The following is a 24,568-nucleotide window of genomic DNA, read 5'->3' on the forward strand; positions in this document are numbered from 1 at the left end:
AATTCCAATATGCAAGATCTATCTCGCGTTCCCGATATACTACAGACCATGGCACAATTCAGCTTCTGACAAGTGTCATGATCAACATATAGTGTGATTTCATCAACCACACCTTTCAAAAATTAAATGGTAGAAATTTTGCTGATCTATGCAATAAATTCTGCGTTGACCAGATATGTAGAATACATTACCAAACTTGTACCTGGGTATGAAAAATTCTCGCCACTAACATTATACACACAGGGGCAGGTACAACAATTTTATTAGTAAAAAAGCTATTAGTAAACATTTGGTTCGCGAAGCAGTTGTTTATTACCTCTAAGAGTTTCCTGTCAAAGTTCTAAATTGGAAATGAGAGATGCTCACGAACGCACTGTTGCTCATCGTCGCCGATAGATGGCACACCACAACTGCAGCGCCGCAAATCGCTGTGCTGGCAACACGGCTGCCTCGAGGAAAAAGAATAAACGAATTTTGAACACTAAGCTTTGCAACCCATAGGATTGGCAGACTTTAATATCAACATCTGTTAACAGTGGTGGCGAAACAGATTGAATGTTCATTAAAAAGGGCGGCAAGTGAGAGTTTAGATGGTGTTAACTCTGAATTAAGTTCATATTCAACAGCGTTGTATATAACATGCAGTTGAATGAAGCAAATCTGTACCCGTTGTACTTTATGTCGAATTGCATTCAACAGCGTTGTAAGTAACATTTGGTTGAATAATTTTGTGATTCTAATTCAAGTTGACAGTGTCTTTAAGTGCTATACTTACGAACAGAACAGAACTTCATCCACAAATTTCATCCGGCCTTGCTATGTGACTCGGTACATATTGTGTTAAAGTGGAAACTTTATATGCCTCTTCACTTCTGCTGCCACAGTTTCTTATTTCCCAGATAAGTTTTCATATTTGTGTAGATCTCTTTGTGACCAGTTAAGTGAAACAATTGTTAATCGATTCCAGTACATCTGAGCAGCGATTTTTTAAAAATCGCCAGCAGCAGGAGTGTACGGATTATTTGATTCAACTAATAGTCTGTGTGTCTTAATTTGCTGTTGTTTGGGTATTTCTGGCTAAAGACAACTGATAGGAATGCAACTTGTGCATTTGCTAGTACTACTACTACTACTACTACATCTAATTTATTTTTTTTCCTGTATTGTATTTCGATTCCCCCCGAAGGTGGCGGGCTGGCAGCAGCTTAGTACGCTGCTCTGTTTAAAACGTAAGAAAGAAGATAAGAAACAATAAAAGCAGGCGATAAATCGGTGACTGAAATTGTAAACCGCGGAAAATCGTGGAAAGTTAAGACAAAAAGCAAAGGGTTGGCAAAGATAATAAAATACACAGGAAGCAGACACGGAACATAGTAGACAGACAATTAAAAAACATGGCGACAGTCTGGTTTCTGTTCGCAAGAGATATAAAAATCACACCCAGCGACAGTATGATGGCCATTCACAACACTTCGGAGAAGACACAACACTGAACACTCACTGTAAACACTGTATTAAAATGTCAGCACAAAGATAAAACACCATAGCCGAGGGCAGATGGGGGGGGGGGGGGGGGGGGAGAACAAGGAGGAAAGAGAGGAAAAACGAAAGGGGGGGAACCAAAGGAGGGAGAGGACTCATAAGGGGGGGGGGGGGGCAGTGCAGACGCGAGAGGAAATAGGAAAAGGCAGAGGAGGGAAATGCAAAAGGACTCAGGGGTGGGAAGGGGGCAGAGAGAGGGGAGGTGGGGAAAAAAGAGGATGGAAAGGGGGAGAGGGAGACCAGGAAAAGGATGGAGGAAAGGAGGGGGTGTGAGGATCAGAGTTGATAGAAGGAATAAATGGAGGGAGAGAGGACATCATCCGGGAGGGGGAGCTGATGGAAGCCAGCTTGGGAAAGGAGATGAAGGGTGTAGAGATGGAGGGTAGGGGGGACACAACAGTGAAGGCGTGGCAGGGGGCGGGGGTGGGAGAGGAGAGGAGCAACCAGGGGGTGAGGGGGATCAAGGCGGCGGGAGGTGTAGAGGATGCAGATATGTTCGAGGAATAGGAGCAGATGGGGGGAAAGGGATGAGACCGTAGAGGATCTGTGTGGGGGACAGTAGTCGTATACGGAAGGCGAGGCGGAGTGCACGATGCTCGAGGATCTGGAGGGACTTATAGAATTTGCAGGGGGCAGACACCCAGGCGGGACTGGCATAACAGCAGATGGGACGGATTAAGGATTTGTAGGTGTGGAGGATGGTAGAGGGGGGCAACCCCCATGTCCGGCCAGAGAGGAGTTTGAGGAGTCGGAGGCGGTTGTGGGCTTTGGATTGGATGGAGCGGAGATGAGGGATCCAGGTGAGGTGACGGTCAATGGTGGGGCCGAGGTGGGTGAGGGTGGGGGTGAGGCGGACAGGACGGGTGCAGACGGTAAGGGAGAAACACATTCAATGTTAACAAATTTCTCTCCTCCAGAAGTGCTTTGCTTGCTATTGCCAGTGTACATTTTATATTCTCTCTGCTTTGGCCATCACAAATTATTTTACTGCGCAAGTAGCAAAATTCTTCAATTATTTTAAGTGTTTCGTTTCTGGATCTAAATCCCTCAGGATCACCTGATCTAATTCGACCATATCCCATTATCGTTGTTCACGCTTTTGTTGATGTTCAGCTTATATCCTCCTTTCAAGACGCTGTCCATTCCGTTCAACTATTCTTCTAAATGCTCTGCTGTCTCTCACAGAAATACAATGTCCTGGCATACTACAAAGTTTTCATTTCTTCTCCCTGAACTTTAATTCCTACTCCTAATATTTATTGTTTTCCTTTACTGCTGCTTCAATGTATAGACTGAAGAACATCAGCGTTAGACTACAACCCTGCCTCACTCCAAATGTTCAAAAGTGTGTGAATTACTAAGGGACCAAACTGCTGAGGTCGTCGGTCCCTGGACTTACACACTACTTAAACTAACTTATGCTAAGAACAACACACACACCCATGCCCGGGGGAGGACTCGAACCTCTGGTGGGAGGGGCCGCACAATCCGTGGCGTGGCGCCTCTGACCACGCGGCCACTCCGCGTGCCTTGTCTCACTCCCTTCTCAACCACTGCTACCCTTCCATGCCTCTTGACACATAACTGAGTACGTTTTCTGCACAATTTGTTAACAGCCTTTTACTTGCTGTATTTTACCCTGTCACTTTCTGAGTTTCAAAGTCAACATTGTCAAAAGCTTTCACTATGTCTACCAATGTTACAAACGTAGGTTTGTCTGTCCTTAGCCTATCATCTTCAAAGATAAGTCATAGAGGCGGTATTGCAATGCACGTTCCTACATTTCTCCGAAACCTAAACTGTTCTTCCCCCATGTCGGATCAGTTTTACTGTAACCTCCATCACCCCATTTACATGGGGCTCCCAAAACCGGATTTCGTTAAGCGTTTTACCAATACCACTTCTGGGCAGTCATGTAACACTTCAAACTCGAGTCTGGAAATCCGCCCCTAATTTTCAGTTTTCCAATTCCGCAATCGATTTTGGCTCCCGTCTAAACGGAAGTGGTTTTGAAATGCGATTAAATTATCAAGTTACATCTTTTCAGACTATTCGGTTATTACGGACTTATTGTACAGGAAAGAAGAAGCAGAAATTTTTGACAGGGTAGGAAGCTGTCTACAGTAATACTAAAGTGAAGAGAAATGACTGGGTTGACTAAATCGAAAACTGGTTCAGCTTTTTGTGTGTAGGGGCTGGACAGCATAACCTATTGCCCACTCTATACTGCGGTAATCTTCCTTTCCGCCTTACTGCGTCTTCCTGCCCTTCCAAAGCATTTGCATTCGCCTTTTTTACCTGTTTCCAAACATCCCTAATTGTCCTTGCAAATTGACATACAGATTCACCGGTCCTTCCTTTCTGTAGCCTCACTAAATCAAACGGTGAAGGCATTTTTCGTCTGTACACTACCTCATACGGAGACAAACCGGTATTTATATGGACTTCTGCATTGTATGCGCATACAATATGCTTCAATTATTCATCCCATTGATTGTAATGGGAATCCACACAAAAACTCAGCAGCTTCCCGATTGTTCTGTGTACCCGTTCTGTCCTTCCGTTGGCCTGTGGATGCAATGCTCTCGTCCTCAATTTCCTTACGTTCAATAATTTACACAGTTCCTTCACTAAATCCGACATGAAGTTGGTCCCTTGGTCAGTAATTATTGTCTCTGGTACATCAAACTTCAAAATCAATTTGTTTACTAACACTTGCGCGACCACTGCTGCCTGTTGATTTGGCACAGCCACTATCTCCACATACCTCCAAAATAGTCTATTACTGTCAGAACGAATCTGTTCCCCGATGGTGTTCACCTGAAAGGTCCTAAGACATCAAACCCCAACACAGAGAATGGACATGTCGCATCCAGCAATCGTTGTAGCTGTATCTGTTTCCGACTCAAATCTGCTCTCTGCGCACATAGTATACAACTCTTGACATACTGTTCCACATCTACTTTTCTACCTCTCCACCAGTACCTCTCCACCACTCTCCTATTCGTCACTCAACACCCACCATGACCAGATAACACGTGATCATGTGCTTCCTTTAAAGCCTCATGTCTCAGCTTTGCTGGCACTGCTACCCTTGGTCCTAAATTCGTTTCCCTGCACAGAAGACCGTGATACATATTAAATTGTGGCTGTGTCTGATACATTTTACATAAGCCTCACAGCCCATCTAGCGAGTCTAGTGGACGGATCCTTCAACCCCAACAACTGCTTCAACGCAGCATGATCTGTCACTACGCGAAATCTTCTCCCATATAAGTAACATTTAAAATATTTGATTCCATAGATTATGCTAGCCATCTCCCTCTCTGTTGTTGAGTAATTCCTCTCTGCTGCATACAACTGCCTAGATGCACTCGGCTACCGGCTGTTCTTTCCCATCAATTTCGTGACTAAGAACGCACCCTAATGCTTGATTCGATGCATCACATGGTAGAATAAATTCCTTTTCAAGATCTGGAAGCACAAGAACCGGACTTGATATTAACACTTCTTTCAGTTTGTCAAACGCTTTCTGACACACTTCTGTCCACTCAAACTTCACACCCTTCCGTAACAATTGCATCAACAGTTGTGTTAAATCTGCAAAACCCTTCAGGAACTTTCGATAGAAACTGAAAATTCCGATGAATGACTGCACTTCCTTAACTGTTTCCGGTTCCCGAAAATCCCTTACAGCCTTTACCAACCTCCGATCTGTTTGCACTCCGTCCTTACTGATGATATGACCTAAATATTTCAAATCTCATGAAGACTTCCCTCAACCGCTGTCTATGTTGCTCCATACTACTTGAAAACACTGTAATGTCATCCAAATAGACAAGACACTGCCGTGGTTTCAAACACCTCAACATACTGTCTAGCAACATCTGGAACGTTGCTGGAGTGTTTTCAAACCGAATGGCATTCTGGTGTACTGGTAATGGCCTCCTGGAGTAGAGAAAGCAGTTTTTGGACGATCCTCTGGAGCCACATCTAACTGATGATAAACACTTGTCAAATACATCATAGGAAAGTAGTGGAACTGTCGTAAGTGATCCAAAGTCTCTGATATGTTTGGAATGGGGTATGCGTCCATTACTGTCTTATTATTGTGGTATCGGTAGCCACAATAGAACCTGTATTTCTTAGTTCCATCCGTAGATTTTTTTGGCACAACGACAGTGCCGGCTCCCCAGCAGCTATTGCTACGCTCTACAATACCGTCCGCAAGCTGCTGATCAATGAAATCCTCCACAATCGGCTGCAGATGCCTTGGTGTTCTGTATGGTTTATGATAAACAGGTGCTTCGTTCGTTCCCTGTTGGTATCCTTTGTTGAACTAATGGAGTTGCTGGTGACGGCTCTCGCAGAAAAAACAAATCCTTAAATCCCCACAGCAATTCTTCCATATGCTCTTTTTCTCCTGCTTTAAAATGCTTTATTTTGTCACGCAATGCAGTCTACCAGCAGTTAGTGGCTGATCGCTTCACCTACCTCTGGAACACCAGTCTTCGTCATCTGATACATCCAAACTTTTCACAAATTCGCGTCTACAGCGATAAAATTATCCACATTCACGTGGACTAGTCGCCCGTCGTTCCCCTCCTGTATGCGTACAACACTACGTTGCACAAAACAACCCAATGGACCCAAAACTTCGTCATCCTCCAATGGTTCAATAACACATACTGTACCCACAGGTAGATTCGACTCCACACTTACCCAAAGCAACTTCCCGGTGCCACCAGACACACACTCGTGTGAATTAAGCCTTAATGCTAATGTACGCAGTTCAATTGGTTTGTTCATTACACTGAACGGCCCTCGTGACAGCTCTGCGTCGACAACAGTTTCCCCTAGATGAAATAACATTTCACCCAATTCCACAGTTCATTGTGGAAGGTCAATTTTGGCATGACGTTGATGCAAGAAATCTACTTCTGGGATCATGTCGTAGCCCTCGCTTACCCACGATACTACCTCCGTGCGTGCATCAAATTGGACTTCCCTACGTGAAAGTCAACTGTCACTGACCCCAAAGGTGTGACCTCCTTATCGCCCACTCCACGCAACCTATAATGTGGTGGGTCTAACTTCCTTCATCCCATTAAACTCTTAGTAGCCACCGACACTTGCGCCCCTGTGTCCAACAAAATCTTACTTTTTAGATTCTATGGATCCTGTCACTGAACATTCCACCTCTGCATACGTATTTGTTGCACTTAAATTAAACGGGAGCTCTCTTAGGTGGGTCTTGGACTCCCTCTGCCACTTAACGCTTGTCCACTTCTACTAACTCCACTTCTCCATCCTCCATGCTGCTCACTTCCACCCGTTCCTCTATTACTCAGTGACTGGGTACTTTGCCCCTGCACAGGTCCCATACGATTTTTTTCAAATGTGGAGACCCTCCATGCCCACACCGTCTTGATGGTCAAATCAAAAGGTCCACTGCCATCTCTGCATAAGGGTTAGTTTCCACTAGAGTGAGGCGTCGCAGCATGTGGGTACTGCAATGTTCGCATATGTCTGGTTAAGGTTAACCATTAATACGAGCTCATCTGCAGATAGATTGACTCAAAGTCGAACGGAGGGCAGCGGTTTAAAGGACAGAGGAAAAAACGTGCCAAGCGAAGAGCCAAGGGAGAAAAACCTCTGTGATAGTTGGGTTGGGTGGTAAGAGCAGATGTCTTGATGCCTGAGATAGGTCGTGCAAGGGTGGGCTTTCTTAGTAGGGGGTATCGTGCGTGTCGATACCTTTGACGTCGTGCGGTGCAGTTGCTCGGTGGCTACTGCTGGGTGCCTGTGTTGATCTCTCGATCAGTGTCAGCAACCTACAACAGTTGGGTTTATCATCGTTTTGGGTCCGATAGGCCATATATCGGATGCACAGTGTAGGGTGATGCTGGCGATTTGTTTGTGCGTCGGTGGGGGAGCTCATCGGTTTCCCTGCTGTGGACTGTTGGTTGTCTCTAATGGCAGCTGGTAATTTCCAGTCAATGTCGCTGATATGCAGGGGCTTGCCGATGTTCGTCACTTCTTCGTGTATGTTAGCTTGGTAAATGTAAGTGAAAATTGCTTATTCTGTTACTATTTGTTTTATTGTAAATTTTATTTTTTTGCTTGCTTTCTTAGTCTTAATTTTTAAAATGTTGGAAAGGAATTACACACACACACACACACACACACACACACACACACACACACACACACACACACACACACACACACAAAAAAAAAAAAAAAAAATATTAAACTGGTGTGAAAGTTTTTGTCCATGTACTCATGAATTATGAGATGTATATATATTGCACCTGACGTTTACTGCTATACAGAATTAAATATTTGCTTTCCAAATACTCATCCCCATGGTAATCTCATTAGCTATGAGGAAATGGAAGTGCTACATAAGAACCTGTTGGTATGGTCTAGGTGGTGCTTCATGTAATCCGGGTTGGATATTCTCGAAATATTTTAATTACTGCAAATATTCTAGTATTTTTATTTATTTACTGCCCTTATTATCACATTCATGATATTGGACTTGTCAAAGTAGAGAACAGAATAAAATATTACATATTTGCATCATGTATAAAAGCTTATCATTGGTATCAACACACCTTTATAACAAAAACATTATTCTGCTTGGTTAGATTAAAAGATTATATATGTGCATATAGATAAAATAAAAGCTAGTTAAAAGCCTTGGTTGATTTCACTAAAACTATTAAATACCAGTACTTTAGTTAACTAGGGATAGTAATTTATGGCACAAAAGTCAGGTTGTTGTTGTTGTTGTTGTGGTCTTCAGTCCTGAGACTGGTTTGATGCAGCTCTCCATGCTGCTCTATCCTGTGCAAGCTTCTTCATCTCCCAGTACCTACTGCAGCCTACATCCTTCTGAATCTGCTCAGTGTATTCATCTCTTGGTCTCCCTCTACGATTTTTACCCTCCACGCTGCCCTCAAATACTAAATTGGTGATCCCTCGGTGTCTCAGAACATGTCCTACCAACCGATCCCTTCTTCTAGTCAAGTAGTGCCACAAGCTCCTCTTCTCCCCAATTCTATTCAATACCTCCTCATTAGTTATGTGATCCACCCATCTAATCTTCAGCATTCTTCTGTAGCACCACATTTCGAAAGCTTCGAATCTTACGCTTTTCTTGCCATTGCCAGTCTACATTTTATATCCTCTCTACTTCGACCATCATCAGTTATTTTGCTCCCCAATTAGCAAAACTTGTTTACTACTTTAAGTGTCTCATTTCCCGGTCTAATTCCCTCAGCATCACCCGACTTAATTCGACTACATTCCATTATCCTTGTTTTGCTTTTGTTGATGTTCATCTTATATCCTCCTTTCAAGACACCGTCCATTCCGTTCAACTTTTCTTCCAAGTCCTTTGCTGTCTCTGACAGAATCACAATGTCATCGGCGAACCTCAAAGTTTTTATTTCTTCTCCGTGGATTTTAATACCTACTCCGAACTTTTCTTTTGTTTCCTTTATTGCTTGCTCAATATACAGATTGAATAACCTTGGGGATAGGCTACAACCCTGTCTTACTCCCTTCCCAACCACTGCTTCCCTTTCATGTCCCTCGACTCTTATAACTGCCATCTGGTTTCTGTACAAATCTTAAATAGCCTTTCGCTCCCTGTATTTTACCCCTGCCACCTTCAGAATTTGAAAGAGAGTATTCCAGTGAACATTGTCAAAAGCTTTCTCTAAGTCTACAAATGCTAGAAACGTAGGTTTACCTTTCCTTAATCTGTTTTCTAAGATAAGTCGTAGGGTCAGTATTGCCTCATGTGTTCCAGGTACATAATTAGATACATACATAGATAAAAGAAATTTGGTTTTATCTAGGAAATGCTTGATAATAATCAATTTCTATTTAGACAGTTTTGAAGCAGATCTACAGATTTGAGCAAAATTTCAGGTATTCATTAATGCTGTAGAAGCTGTTGTATATTGGTAGATTTTTAGTTATTTTTTGAATGTTTGGTATGTTTTGATGTTATCTGGCAATGCACTGTAAAGAATTTTAGGTTTGTAAACAGCACTGTCCTGACATATTGATTTATGTGCACATCCCAATGAGAGCCATCGCTGTATCTTGTTTGGTAATTGCGGATTACACTATTCAAAGCTGAAACTCGATGGTTTTTAATGAAGCAGAAACTTTAAAATATAAATATAAATGGTAAGGTCATGATTTTGAATTCCTTGAAGATACCTCTTCATGATGCTCTGTAAGCTGTATTACTTATTAATCTTACAGCTTTGCAAAAGAGGTATTTCCCCAGAACACTATACCATACTTCAGTAGACTATACATCTATGTGTAATGAGCACGTAACACTGTTTCGGTTTTTCAGCAATCTTTAGGCATTCTTAATATGTAACAGTATTTCCTTAATATGTAGTTACCTTTAAACCATTTTTCTGCCACTTCTACTGCTTTGTTGATTTTTGGCTGCATCGCATTATCATTCCTCCCTTTCATAATGACTTTTTTATAATCAGCAAATAATATAGTATCAGCTGTCTAAAACTGTTGTGGTAGGTCATTAATAGCAACCAAGAATATAACAATGGTCCCAATACTGAGCCCTGGGGCACCCCATAATTTACTCTTTTATATTCAGAATGGTACACATTACCATCCCGAGAAATGTGTACTCTTTGTTTCCTATCAGTTACTTATGACTTGAACCACTCATAGGAAACAGCAGTGGTACCATAATCATATAGTTTTAACAGCAATAGATTATGAGTTATAAGATCACGTGCTTTGGAAGTGTCCATAAACAACCCACAGGTCAGTTCCTTGTCCTCAACAGCTTTGTAAACAAGTTTTAGGAAATTGAAGAGAGCCGTTTGTGTATGTTTGCCTTTTCTGATACAATTCTGTGCATTTACAAGAATGTACTAAAATATACAAATCATTTACTTTGGCACTAATAGGCAATACTCTGTCGGCACTTGGAAGATCGTGAAGAAGTCCTTTGAAGGTTGGTGGCAATACTTATGATGTTTGTATCTGGTAGTTACAGTAAATTTCAATAAATTGTTATATATATAATGATGACAGATTACTATATGTGTTTCTCATAGACTTCCCACTCATATTCAAATTCCTGAATGGTATTTGTATTGTGTCGCAATAAACTTGCAGCACACAGAAATATTAGATTTTTGAACCTACATACATTTAAAACAAAGCTAAAGTCGTAAATTGGTAACCACTCTTTGAAGTTATCGGTCTGTGTAAGAGACTTTTAACCCCCCAGTTGCAATGTGCATTTTAGAGGAAGGGTATATTCCTTTTGTATGTATTCACTTGTGCATTTACTGGTGCATGTATATCACCTTCCAATAATTCATTAACACCTTGAAAGTCAGCAGCTATTCCAAGTGGTAGATTCCATGAGAGCAAATGTTGAAACAACTTATTTAATTTCCAGAAAACTATTTTAGATCAGATGCGTTGGAAGTGGGTATTTGGTCAGTTCTGTGAGGGATGTGATGAACACACATGTCAATGATTAATTCTAAATAAACAAGACAAAAGTTATACATTTTCAATTGAAACATCTGATTTCTTTCACATTTGCTACACTCGGTGATGATGGTTAGAGATGACAAACCAAAAGACTGTAGAGGAAACTTACAAGTCTGCAACGTCTGGAAACATATTAACACATCTCAGGATAAATAACTATTATTATTCTAATCTGTGCACAGCAATGGTACTTCTATTAGAAAAATAAATTTGCAGGGCTTTATACATGGCCTCACTTTGTCCAGTTTTCCCTCGCTGCTCACACCATTACCAGTCAACAATCGAGATGGCCAGGGGTGCAGTGGAACCTGTGTTACTTCCAGTTTCTTGTCCTCTGGTTTCCTTTAACAGAATAACATGTAAGAGTGCATGTATGTTTCTCTTCCATTTACATCAGTACAGTAAATAATTGTCTTTTCATTAATTTATTTTCCTAAATATATAAACGATACAGCTATCCATTAGTGTGGTTTCAATGTTAATTTGCACATGTAGTCCTATGAAAATTCAAATCAAAATGCTGAATTTTGAAATGCAATAGATTTTGTCTTCTTGTATATCAATGCAAAAGTCATAATGTACAATTTCTGACGCTGTGAAATATTTCACATCATAATGACATATAATTTATATTTTCATTGAAAATGGACTGATGAAGGTTTACTCAGAGTGGATAACAAACCACGACTTTTGGTATATTGTATTTGGTATGAAATGTTAGCTTGCCATTTCGTTGTTTCAGTAAATCACTTAGAGGCCTGCAAAACATTTCATACAATATTTGGAAACACCTCTTTACATTTTAGACACAAAAGAATGAAGTAGTTCATTTAACTTGTTTACTCTCATAATTTTATATTTAACGCTGTGACTGCCAACGGCCACAGCAGAGCGTGATGCTGTTTGCCCGCCAGTGTGGTGGTGAAAACCCATCGATGCACATTTTGCATTAAGTGTGTTGTGAAAGAAACATTACTATTCTCTCCAGATGAATTTCAGTAAGATTTTTATTGTTTGTCAGGATGAGGTGCGGAGTTCACACTGAAGCAAAGAACAAATCGCTCATCACACAGCAGTTTCCACTCCGTTTTCAGTATCTGATTAACACAATCATAACGAGGTGGAAATGTTCTGATGGAATCAAAACATCATGTTTGGCAGTAAGTGAAAGCTAGAAAAACTCACATTACTGATTGCACATCTTTTCTACAATGTACAAAATCCCTCACTGAAAATTATTGTAACAGACGCTCCAGTGCAGGAAGTGACAACGCCATGCTGTCAAGCAAGGTACAGCTGCGCTGGAGTAACACCAGATCCCTTCAAATATTCAAGTTCACATTCTCTGCACCGTTGGGGAATATCCAGCTTAAATAATATTGTTGCATGGAAATAGCACACACTTCCAGTTTGTACATAATTCAAACCAGAGAAGCAACATTCAAATTCTTTCATTGATGTTGCAGTAGTGAAACTTTTCACTTTTTAATGAGCAGTAGGTCCTCTGTCTCTGTTTTCTGTAGTGCTTTAATGATTCTAAGAAAATATGTATTTTCTTTTTACTGTATTGCTACTCAAACAATTCACTGTATAAATTTTTGTATAATGATGTACTCAAATGTCTGTATATGCTATAAGATTTCATATTGTACTTGTAAAAACCTGACTCGTTCCACATCCATGTGAACCCAACGCAGTTAGACCTATGGAAGACAAACCAAATGAAATCATTAACCAGACTCTGAATGAGGACATTGGCACTAATTTCTTGGACAAGCAGCAGGAAACATTGTGAAAAAAATTAGTTGAAATGCTTCACAGAGAAGGGAATAAATTTGTATGCCCAGAGAATGATACAAATAAAATTGACAAGAGCCTATTATAGAAATCTGAGAAAGCCTCACTTTTTCTATGTTTAAATTAAATGTTTCACACTAAATCAGTTACCTTAATGCTCTTCATTTATTCACAAATGCGACCCTACATAATTATTTTAACATTTTTAAGTACATAATTCCAGGCCTTCACTGCTAAGTGGAAGTGATATGTCTGTGACATTGAAATTTACGAATGTAAAATTTAACACACTCACTGTCACAAAGCCACCAAACAGCCAGCAGTAAGAGTTAATTACCTAATTCTGTTTTAACTCAAACTTTTAATTTATTTGATGGAAAATGAATACAGGCTGCTTCATCAAACCTTGATTGTATTTTGTTCACATTAAGGTCTGCCCTAGAAAAATTAGTAGCTTCAAGATTTTATTTTCGAGTTAATCCCTCTCTTTCAATTTTACTCAATTTTAAATATCTTATGTCCATAAAAACAAATGTGTGTGTGTGTGTGTGTGTGTGTGTGTGTGTGTGTGTGTGTGTGTGTGTGTGTGTGTGAACATACACACAAAATTCAAGCTTTCGGAACAAACGGTTGCTTCATCAGGAAAGAAGGAAGGAAGGGAAAGACGAAAGGATGTGGGTTTTAAGGGAGAGGGTAAGGAGTCATTCCAATCCTGGGAGTGGAAAGACTTACCTTAGGGGGAAAAAGGGACGGGTATACACTCGCACACACACACATATCCATCCACACATACACAGACACAAGCAGACATATGTAAAGGCAAAGAGTTTGGGCAGAGATCTCTGCATATGTGTGTGTGTGTGCGCGCGAGTGTATACCTGTCCTTTTTTGTGTATACCTGTACTTTTTCCCCCTAAGGTAAGTCTTTCCGCTATCGGAATTGGAATGACTCCTTACCCTCTCCCTTAAAACCCACATCCTTTCGTCTTTCCCTCTCCTTCCCTCTTTCCTGATGAAGCAACTGTTTGTTGCGAAAGCTTGAATTTTGTGTGTTTGTTTGTGTGTCTATCGACCTGCTAGCGCTTTCGTTTGGTAAGTCGCATCATCTTTGTTTATATATATATATATATATATACTGTAGTAATTTAAAATAATACCACCTAATTCCCCCTCACACCCTGTCATCAGCACTTGGTCCATGAAACTAATTTAATGTTTAAGTTGTGGAATATCCAATGACAGAAGACACAGAGGCAATGGCTAACATATTACAACAAACAATAAAAAATTACAATACATTTAAAAGCAATGCGAGTGTACAGAAGAATTTTAATACTTTTTGGAGTGAATGTTTGATTAGTATCTAGGCTGGTGTTAAATTTTGCTACAAATTTGCAAGACACATTACTAAGCACCTGCTGAATTGCCACAAGCAAGGGAACTACCGCGCCTCCTGACTGCTCGCAAGCCGAGCAACCAAAGAAGAAGAGGAAGGTGCGGCTACCATTCCCAAGAGTGGACGATGTGCAGGAAATCCTCAAGTACACTGCCTCGTCACTGAAGAGCGGGTCGTACCCCCAATCACATCTCCCATACCCCTACACCCCACCCGGCCAGTCTAAGCCTCCCTTCCCCCATCAACCGCTCGACCTACGGGCATATAGATGGCGTACCATACTAGCGGAAGCAGCCACGGACGAAGAGTTAGACATCATCAACTCTTACCCAATATTTACGCCCAACCAATGGGACCTCCTGGTCGACGTCATAGAATCGTGGGTGTGGGAAGAGGCCCGGTCGGGTAGGAGAGAGAAGAAGCTTCCCGTTGACATATATGTCAGGAAAAAATTGAAATCAATGAGTCAAGTTCAGAAATGAACACACACTGGGCAACCATCAGGCGTAGCGGAGACTCACCATAACCACCGGCCAGTCACTTTGGCCTTTCGTTTTCCCTTTCTCTCACTGTCTCTCTCACTGTCCTTTAATCTGTCGTTTTTAAAAAAAAAAAAAAAAAAAAAAAAAAAAAAAACTCTAAACGTTGTCGGAAGTTCTATTAATGTACGTTCGATGTTTGAACGGCGTGGTTTATGAAACTGCATCGAATGTTGTAGCCGAAACTTGGAATGCTGCACTCAGTAGCACAATGCGGATGTATTTGTGAATGCGCGAAACATCTTGCTTATTGGATTAGGATGTGGAGCTGTGCGTCATTCCCACAGTCGCCTGTCTTAGTACGGCAGCTGACAGTGCGCATTTCCACATTGCTGTGACACCAACCCTCAGCTCCTGACCAGTTCTCCAGTTAACGCTGACCGGCATACCTCGATACTAAAAGTCATAACTGGTAATCGTAGTGCTTCCCAACTTACTTTTTCACACAAATCGGAGGCTCAGTATACTCGCCTAGTGTTGGAAACACTGCCGAGTAGGCCAGGTTATTTTCGCTCTCCTATTTATTTCGTTCCCCGCCCATATATTTTTTTCCTTTATTGATTTTCAATTCCCCCCCCCCCCCCCCCCGAAGGGGGTGGGCTGGCAGCAGCTTAGTACACTGCTCTACAGCCAGCAGACTTTTATTTTAAAAAATGGAAGAAGAAAAGAAACAAGAAAACAGGCGATAAAACGGTGACATAAAGTGTAAAATGCGGAAAGTTAAAACAGAAACCAAAAGGGGTTGGCAATGTTAATAAAAGACACAGGAATCAGACAAGAGACAAGTAACATAGTACATACGCAATTAAAAAAAAAAAAGAAACACGGCGACAGTCTGGTTTCTGTTCGCAAGAGATAAAAAGCACACCCAGCGACAGTATGATGGCCGTTCGCAACACTTCCCAAAAAAAACACAACACGGAACACTCACTGTAAAACACTGCACGAAAAGGGCGGCACAAAGATGACACTCCCAAGCCAAAGGAAGATGGGGGGTGGGGGGACCTGGAGGAGGGGGAACAACAAGGAGGGAGGAAGGAAAAAAAACGAAAAGGGGGGGAACCAAGGAGGGAGAGGACTAATAAAGGAGGGGGGAGGGGCAGGACAGACGCGAGAGGGAATGAGAGGAGGCAGAGGAGGCAGAGGAGGGAAATGCAAAAGGACTCGGGGGAGAGGAGAAGGGGGCAGAGAGAAGGGAGGTGGGGACGAAAGAGGATGGAAGGGGGGGAGAGGGAGCCCGGGGAAAGGACAGAGGAAAGGAGGGGGGAAGGATCAGAGTTGATAGGAGGGATAAATGGAGGGAGAGAGGGCATCATCCAGGAGGGGTAGTTGATGGAAGCCACGTTGGGAAAGGAGAGGAAGGGTGTAGAGATGGAGGGTAGGGGGGACACAACAGTGAAGACGTGGCAGGGGGCAGGGATGGGAGAGGAGAGGAGCAACTAGGGGGTGAGGGGGATCAAGGTGGCGGGAGGTTTAGAGGATGCGGATATGTTCGAGGAATAGGAGCAGATGGGGGAAAGGAATGAGGTCATAGAGGATCCTCGTGGGGGACGGGAGGCGTATACAGAAGGCGAGGTGCAGTGCGTGACACTGAAGGATCTGGAGGGACTTATAGAATTTGGGGGGGGGGGGGGGGCAGATATCCAGGCAGGACTAGCATAACAGAGGATGGGACAGATTAAGTATTTGTAGGTGTGGAGGATGGTAGAGGCGAGCAACCCCCATGTCCGGCCAGAGAGGAGTTTGAGGAGTCGGAGGCGTTCCCGCCCATCCAGTCGATAGTCATTATCTTCAAATCCCACAAATGAAAAAACTCATCCTTAGGTTCAATGAGTTTTATTTGTTTGTTGCTTGTGCATAACTGTAGATTTGCTCTATTTGAATATGAAGCACATTTTGATGTGTAATTGATTTGGGAAACAGTTCTAACAATCAACATCCTTTAATTGGTCTTATGATAAGTTAATCTTCCGAATTTGGTACGTTGTGGGACCAGGTCTGGAGAAGATGGCACGAGGTGTAATGGCGGAAAAGACACTTGGCCGGCTGCACGTAGTGTACCGGAGAGGCGCGAGAGGGCAGGAGTTGCTGGCCGCAGTACCAACTGCCGCAGACAGATGGTAGGTCGAGTCCCTGCCAGCAAAAGTATGACCGTCATCACATCCGCACAGGTTACAGCTGACTGCATTTCGTGACATGTTCATTTAAAGTAGGAGATATTGGATATTTTCGTCTTGAATGAACCAACAATGCTGTGCTTTTAGTTGTACTTTTGAAGGCAAGAAGAGAGGGATGCAGCATGAAGAATAATACGGCTGATGAACATCTGCAGAGCAAACTGGCAGAATAAAAAAGCAACTGCTTTTATGTAAAGTAAGTGCAATTTTCAAGCATTAATGTGGATTAGAAAATTTAATATTCCGCACCGAGTATTGGTGGTTTCATTGGGGAAATTGTAGCGGCGTGGGAATTGGGGAAGCAAACAAGACTCTTCCATTCTTATGCAGCGTTTGCTCAAGAGATAGGATTATAGCTGAATAGGAGGAGAAACTTAGAGCCCTTCAGGCTGATTTGGACAGAGCGAGGGCTGGAACTGAAGAGGTTAAGGGGGGAGGAGGGTAAACAGCGGTGGGGAGTGGTAGCTGGGAACAGGGGCTACAGAAAGAGGAGAGTGTCTGACAGTTTCCCAATTGGCACAACCGATAGATTTGCCTTGCTGCCACAGTTAAGTAAGGAAGAGGCTCCAGTAGAAGTAGATGTAGTTAAGATGCAACAGAATCTCACTAGGAAACCAACTGTTTCAAAAAAAGTAGAAAGTAAGAGGAAAGTTCTGTTGCTAGGTAGCAGCCTTGGAAGAGGTGTGGGCCAGATTTTGCAGGAAAAATTAGGTGACAGGTACCAGGTCACAAACTTTTTCAAGCCAAGTGTAAGTCTTAGCCAGGTGGTAGAGGATATAGGTTCCTTGTGCAAGGGATTCACAAAGCAGGATCATGTGATGATAGTGGGTGGAGTGGGAAACAGTGTCGATGGGGATCAGGGCTGCAGTATCGAGTGTGATCTGGTGAAAACAGCCTCGGCAACGACCCGTACCAATGTTGGGCCGGTGGCTGCTTTCGTTCGGCACGATCGGCCCCAGTTGAACCGCTCTGTCAGGAGGGTAAATATGGAGTCGGATCAGTTGTGTAGGGCGGCCACTCTGTCAGACATCGGATTGGTTCCTGTCGAGGCTATCGATAAGGGGGGATTCCTCGAGGCATGGCCTACACCTCAATAGGAAAGGGAAGAGTAAACTGGCAGGGTTGTTAGCGAAATCCATGAGGGGGGACACTAGTACTCATGGATGTACCTCTTTTTTAGACTAATATCAGTGTCCAATGAGAAGTTCAGGCAGCCAGGTGCTAAAGAGGTCCAAAACACACAAAATTCTCACAACAGGAACATAAATAATGATGTTACCATATTTAACCAAAATATTGGTAGAGTAAAGAAAAAAGTAGATTCTCACAAAAGTAAAGTAAATAGTAATGTTACCATTTTTCACGAAAATAACCCGGGATTGAAGAATAAAGTAGATGAGCTTCTGGTTTGTTGAGACGACATTCGATCTGATAATGTAATAGATATACAATGCCTGTCTGAGCATCACATTGTGTCTGATATGGAAAAGGTAAATATCAGTGGTTGTAAACTAGCTGCACATATGAGTAGAGAGAATCAGGTGGGAGGAGGATTGGCCACATATGTCAAAAGTTATCACTATGTAGAAAGCTTAGATACAAAAGAGTTTTGTCTAGAACAACATATAGAAGTACGTGCCTCTCAACTTAAACTGAAGGAGGGCTCTTTTGTAATTGTAACAGTATATAGGTCCCATTCAGGAAACTTTCATTTATTCCTGGAAAACTTGGATGCCTTGTCGTGCTATCGATCAGGTACGGGAAAGTAAATTATTATTTGTGGGGACTTCAATGTTGATTCACTAAAAGAGTGTAATAGGAAGAATGAGCTGGTAGTCTTGCTCGGTTCTTTCAATTTGACATCTGTCATTAATTTTCCCACTCGGGTAGTAAAGGACAGCAGCACATTGATAGATAGACCAAGATATGTTTAAAAACATAAATTCTTGTCGTGTTGAGAATGGGCTTTCTGATCACGGTGCTCAGCTAGTTACAGTATATGGCATAGCTCCATTCAGAAATTCAAAACTAGCCTCCAAAGTTGTGTGTTCAATGAATGACTAAACAATTAGAAATTTCAGACAAAATCTTCAGCAGTTAGACTGGGATGAGGTGTACTAGGAACCCGATGCTAATTTAAAATATAACTTATTTCATGATACACTTGTAAGAGGATTTGAAAACTGTTTCCCAAGTAAGTAGTTAAATGTAATTATAAGAAACCATACAAAAAACCTTGGCTTACTAAAGGAATAAAAATATCTTGTAACCACAAAAGGGAACTGTATCTAACAACAAGAAAGAGTAATGACCCAGAAACAGCCAAATATTATAAAAACTACTGTGCTACATCAAGAATGGTTATTAAAAAGTACAGGAGCATGTGCTTCATGTCTGAGATTAATACCTCTGATAACAAAATCAAAAAAATTTGGAATATTATTACAAGGGAGACAGGGCAACCAAGAGTACAGGATGACGGCATCACCATCAAAGCGAATGGAAACTTGATAAACAAGCCGGAAGTCGAAAACATTTTGAATATTCATTTTTTAAATGTTGTAGAGAAAAGAGGTCTTACCCACACCATTTGATACAATTGAAATTAAACCAACCTCTCCTTCTGAAATTAGGGAGATAATAAACTTTCTCACGAATAAAAGCTCACATGGAATTGATGGCATTTCCAGCAGGATAATAAAAGCTTGTTCCCAAGAAATAAGTGGGATTCTTAGCAACATATGTAACAGCTCTCTGAAGCAGGGTATTTTCCCAGATAGACTGAAGTATGCGACTGCATAAACAATAAGGGGATACGTCTGATGTCAACAACTACCGCCCAATCTCTCTTCTGACTGCCTTGTCCAAAATTCTTGAAAAAGTAATGTACTGTAGAGTAGTCTACCGTACCTTCCTTCCTCGTTGGCGTTGTTGTTGTTGCTGTGAGGCACCGTTACACCAAGAGGAAAGGCGCGTCAATCTTAGAGCGTGAGATATGGTAACCTTAAGTCACTGACAACACACAACGGTCACGGTAGCACCTGATTCCAGAATAGCTGCAGTAGTTAGGATCTACCAACTACCCCCTCTTGACCAGGTCTCCAAAACTTAACTTGTAACGAGATTGTCATAAAGATCATCCATAAATGCTTCGTACAACGATGAGAAATGTTACAGTTTATGGAATAATAACAGATACGACCAAACTGTCTTGTTTCTTCTGTTTTATTTAACGTAACTTTGTTCACAGTTTTATTTCGCATTCACCACTCGTACACACTCTGATGCGGACTATATGCGAGTGCCTGAACCCTAACTCCCGAGTTCCATGGAAGTTCTTTGATGAACAGCGTTGGTTGCTCGACTCCAACAGTCAATGATACAGTATTTTGTAATTGACTCTTCTAGTTAAGCCACCGCCTCCACGAATGTTTGTTGGGTGTAAGACAATTACACACTTCTCTTTCCGATCTGCAATTATTAAGAGTTCGCGTAAAAGTTGACGTTTTTGTCCTTTTCATAAATTGGAGCCGGCTCTCCGCGATATATTAAAAAAAAAAAAAAAAGTCTCAATACCGGCGTCCCTCGTGAGATGCGAACAGATTTATCCCGGAATTGACCACCCTGTAGGTGTACTCAATTTAATGATGACACTTCGCTATCCGCGATTTCGTGTAACTAAATGTCCTTTGTTACTCTGATTGTACACCGTAGTTATTTAAAACTCGTCCCTACATTTTTTCACTACGCAGAATTAGCACTCCTTTACTTGTTTATTTCTAAGAGTAAACCAAAAAATATGCCCAATTTTACCTCTTCTTATAGGATTGGCTACCTTACTCATTAATTTACTACAATTATTTCCGATAACATTAAACAGGTGTCGCCGTTATATTTTAATTGTATTCAAAAGCATGTTGTTATTATTATGACCGAAGAATCGTAACAAATCGCGCGGCGTTCGGTTTTAACGATAGCTTTACACTCGTCCATTCTCTATTCATGCAGTATTATATATAAATATACAGACAGGACCGAAAGATCGATCTCTCTACTGTAACCGATAGAGACAAATACGCTAGTCAAGTTCCGTTACATCTATCTTGACTCGTATTGTTACAAGGGGGTCATCGTGCAAGCCGATATCTTTGACCTCGTGCAAGCCTGTGTTGATCTCTCGATCAGCATCAGCAACCTACAACAGTTAGGTTTGTCATCGTTTTGGATCCGATAGGCCGTATATCAGATGCACAGTGTAGGGTGATGTTGGCGATTTGTTTGTGCGTCAGTGGGCGGTATTCATTGTGAAGGTTCATGGTGTGTGCATAGCGTGGAGTGTTGCTAATGATTTGCAGCACTTTGTGCTGTATGATCTGCAGGTGGCGCAGTCGTGTAGGAGCTGCGTATCCCCAGATGGGAGCTGTGTACGTCATCAGAGGTCTAATGTGTCACATATACGGACCTCGCCACCCTCCTATTCAGTGTGCTTTCCCCTGTCGAGCATTGGGTAGAGTTTTTTGAGCCTCGCGTGTGCTCTGTTGGCAACATATTCGATGTGGTCTCCCCATGTAAGTTTCCGGTCCAGCCAGACACCGAGATATCTGACTTTCTCTTGGAAACGTATTGGGTGTGTATGTAGTGTTATCTGTCTACTGTGTTGATGTTTGCACAGTACTTTTGGTCTGCTCGTAAACGCAACTGCTTCGCACTTGTCGACATTTACTTTAATATGCCACCATTCCACCCAAGGCTCGGCAGTTCTGAGTACCGTCTGTATTCGTGAATTAATGTTCGACGGTTTCCAATCTTGCACGAGGATGGCTGCGTGATCTGCGTAGATGGCTAACGTATTGTTTTGTGTTGCTGGGAAGTCGTTAATGTACAGGTCGAACAAGATGGGCCCTAGGATGCTTCCCTGGGGTACTCCAGCTTGGATACCGTGTCGTGTCGATTGTTTGCCCCGCATGTCAGTGTTGAAACATGTGTTTGTGAGACACGACTGTACGAGACGTACGAGTCCGTCTGGGAAATCAGCTTTGCTCAGTTTGCGTATAAGGCCGTCGTGTCCCGTACCACCACACTTATAACATTTTATGCCCACTGCAAACACTGTTTGTCTGTCATGCACTGCTGTTGCCACATCTGTTTCCTCACATCGGATTGCCAGCTGAATGGCCGAATACTAGTCTTGCAGAGTCCCTTCACTCAGTTTCCGCCACATATGCGCTGGTAACCCCTTAAAAATGCATCGAGTGCCATTTACTCTGCCTCCTGCAATGGAACATCATTCGTTTCATCGCTCTGACCCAACTCGTAAGTATACTCAGTAATTTCCCTTATCCTCCCCGCAAGTTTCCCTACCGTCTCCCCCTGTCTCTTCGTCATAGTACTCGACCTCTCCCTAAAGTACCGAGCGCTATTCTGTTTCTTGTACCTCTGTAAAAGCCCCTCCTTCAACTGCTTAAACCGCCCTGCCTTCCTTAACGCCTCAGAACACCTGTTAATCTAATCTCGGCTACACGTTACAACTGTTCACGAGACCGACCACTCGTAGCAGCTGAAGTTTCCGAGTCCTCCACAAACGAATGCACATCCTCAGATGCCTTGCCACAAAACAGAATAATCGAAATTGCGGTAGCTGGATCAGTCTCCAGCTGCGGCATTCTAGGCAACAAGGACTGATCAGAAGCAGTTTCCTGCTCACTTCTACAGATTAATCCACTCCTCAACTGTATATTGTCCGCTGTCAACTGTGCTACCTTGTTGTTGTTGTTGTTGTTGTCGTCTTCAGTCCTGAGACTGGTTTGATGCAGCTCTCCATGCTACTCTATCCTGTGCAAGCTTCTTCATCTCCCAGTACCTACTGCAACCTACATCCTTCTGAATCTGCTTAGTATATTCATCTCTTGGTCTCCCTCTACAATTTTTACCCTCCACGCTGCCCTCCAATACAAAATTGGTGATCCCTTGATGCCTCAGAACATGTCCTACCAACCGATCCCTTCTTCTGGTCAAGTTATGCCACAAACTTCTCTTCTCCCCAATCCTATTCTTATACAGTAAAGCTGCATGCCCTCGGGAAAAATTACGGCTGTAGTTTCCCCTTGCTTTCAGCCGTTCGCAGTACTAGCACAGCAAGGCCGTTTTGGTTAGTGTTACAAGGCCAGATCAGTCAATCATCCAGACTGTTGCCCCTGCAACTACTGAAAAGGCTGCTGCCCCTATTCAGGAACCACACGTTTGTCTGGCCTCTCAACAGATACCCCTCCGTTGTGGTTGTACCTACGGTACGGCTATCTGTATCGCTGAGGCACGCAAGCCTCCCCACCAACGGCAAGGTCCACGGTTCATGCTACCTTATCCAAGAAAATCTGTACTGCTTCTGGTTCTGACACACCTCACATTCCTGACTCTGCCATTATGTTGCTTTTGCTCCCCGTTAATCCCTAAACAGAACAATTAAGTACAAAAATAACCCGACACCCTACACCTCAGTATCATTATAGTGATATCGTGCTCAAAGCAATACAAAAGTAATTAAATACCACGAAAAAAAATTTTACGGCCCCAAATACACTAACACTTCCTCTGACAACAAAAAATACCATTCCCACGCAAATCATCTGCAATGGCCTGCCACGAGTCATACTCAAAACACAAAAAAGAAAGAAAACGTCCAACACTCAAACGAAAACTGGTCAAACTCACCACATCTCGTGACTGTAATGGCAGCGGTGGGCTCGAACGTCGTGCCTTACAGAAGAGGTCCGCTACTCTGACACCGAATGCTGTCGCACCTGCTGACACCGAATGTGACGGGAACACCAAATGTAGCGGGAAGAGGTAGATGGACCGTGTTAAGACTCGTCCGAGCTTTACGAGTGACGTATCGTTCCCAACTACACCGCCAGATTACCGTCGGTCTGCGTCACAGGGTCCCAAAATGCTGAGGACCCCACCTCAGCTACCCTGTGCAGTGCTCTGCTAACGTGTCGGCCCTGTACGGCCGCAGTGATATGCCGGCCGGTGTGGCCGAGCGGTTCTAGGCGCTGCAGTCCGGAACGGCGAGACCGCTGTGGTCGCAGGTTCGAATCCCACCTCGGGCGTGGATGTGCGTGACGTCCTTAGGTTAGTTAAGTTTAAGTAGTTCCAAGTTCTAGGGGACTGATGACCTCAGATGTTAAGTCCCACAGTGCTCAGAGCCATTTTTTTGCCGTGATATGATGCCATCAGGGCTGTGCCTGCAGCAGACTCAGCAGCCTTCATCCTGCATTGACAGATGCAGGGTGGATCGCACTGCGCTTCCTCGCCCGTGGTACTGAGCTGTGTAGTGGCCCGTCACTGGCTGGCTACAGAGGCTCGAACCGGCGACCTGCCGTGGACTGGAAGCCTAGTGCCCCGTCTGCTGCCGTGTGCAGCCGGTGGTGCGACACGCTCGACCGTCCAAGAGAGCTGCCACACTCGAATGCTCTGTCAGTGAACTGGCACCTAGTTACAAACAGCTGTGCGCCCCTGTTTTGCTAAACGTGCCACTCCGCCGCACGTAC

Source organism: Schistocerca piceifrons, chromosome 11 (assembly GCF_021461385.2).
Source record: "Schistocerca piceifrons isolate TAMUIC-IGC-003096 chromosome 11, iqSchPice1.1, whole genome shotgun sequence".
Lineage (NCBI taxonomy): Eukaryota > Metazoa > Arthropoda > Insecta > Orthoptera > Acrididae > Schistocerca > Schistocerca piceifrons.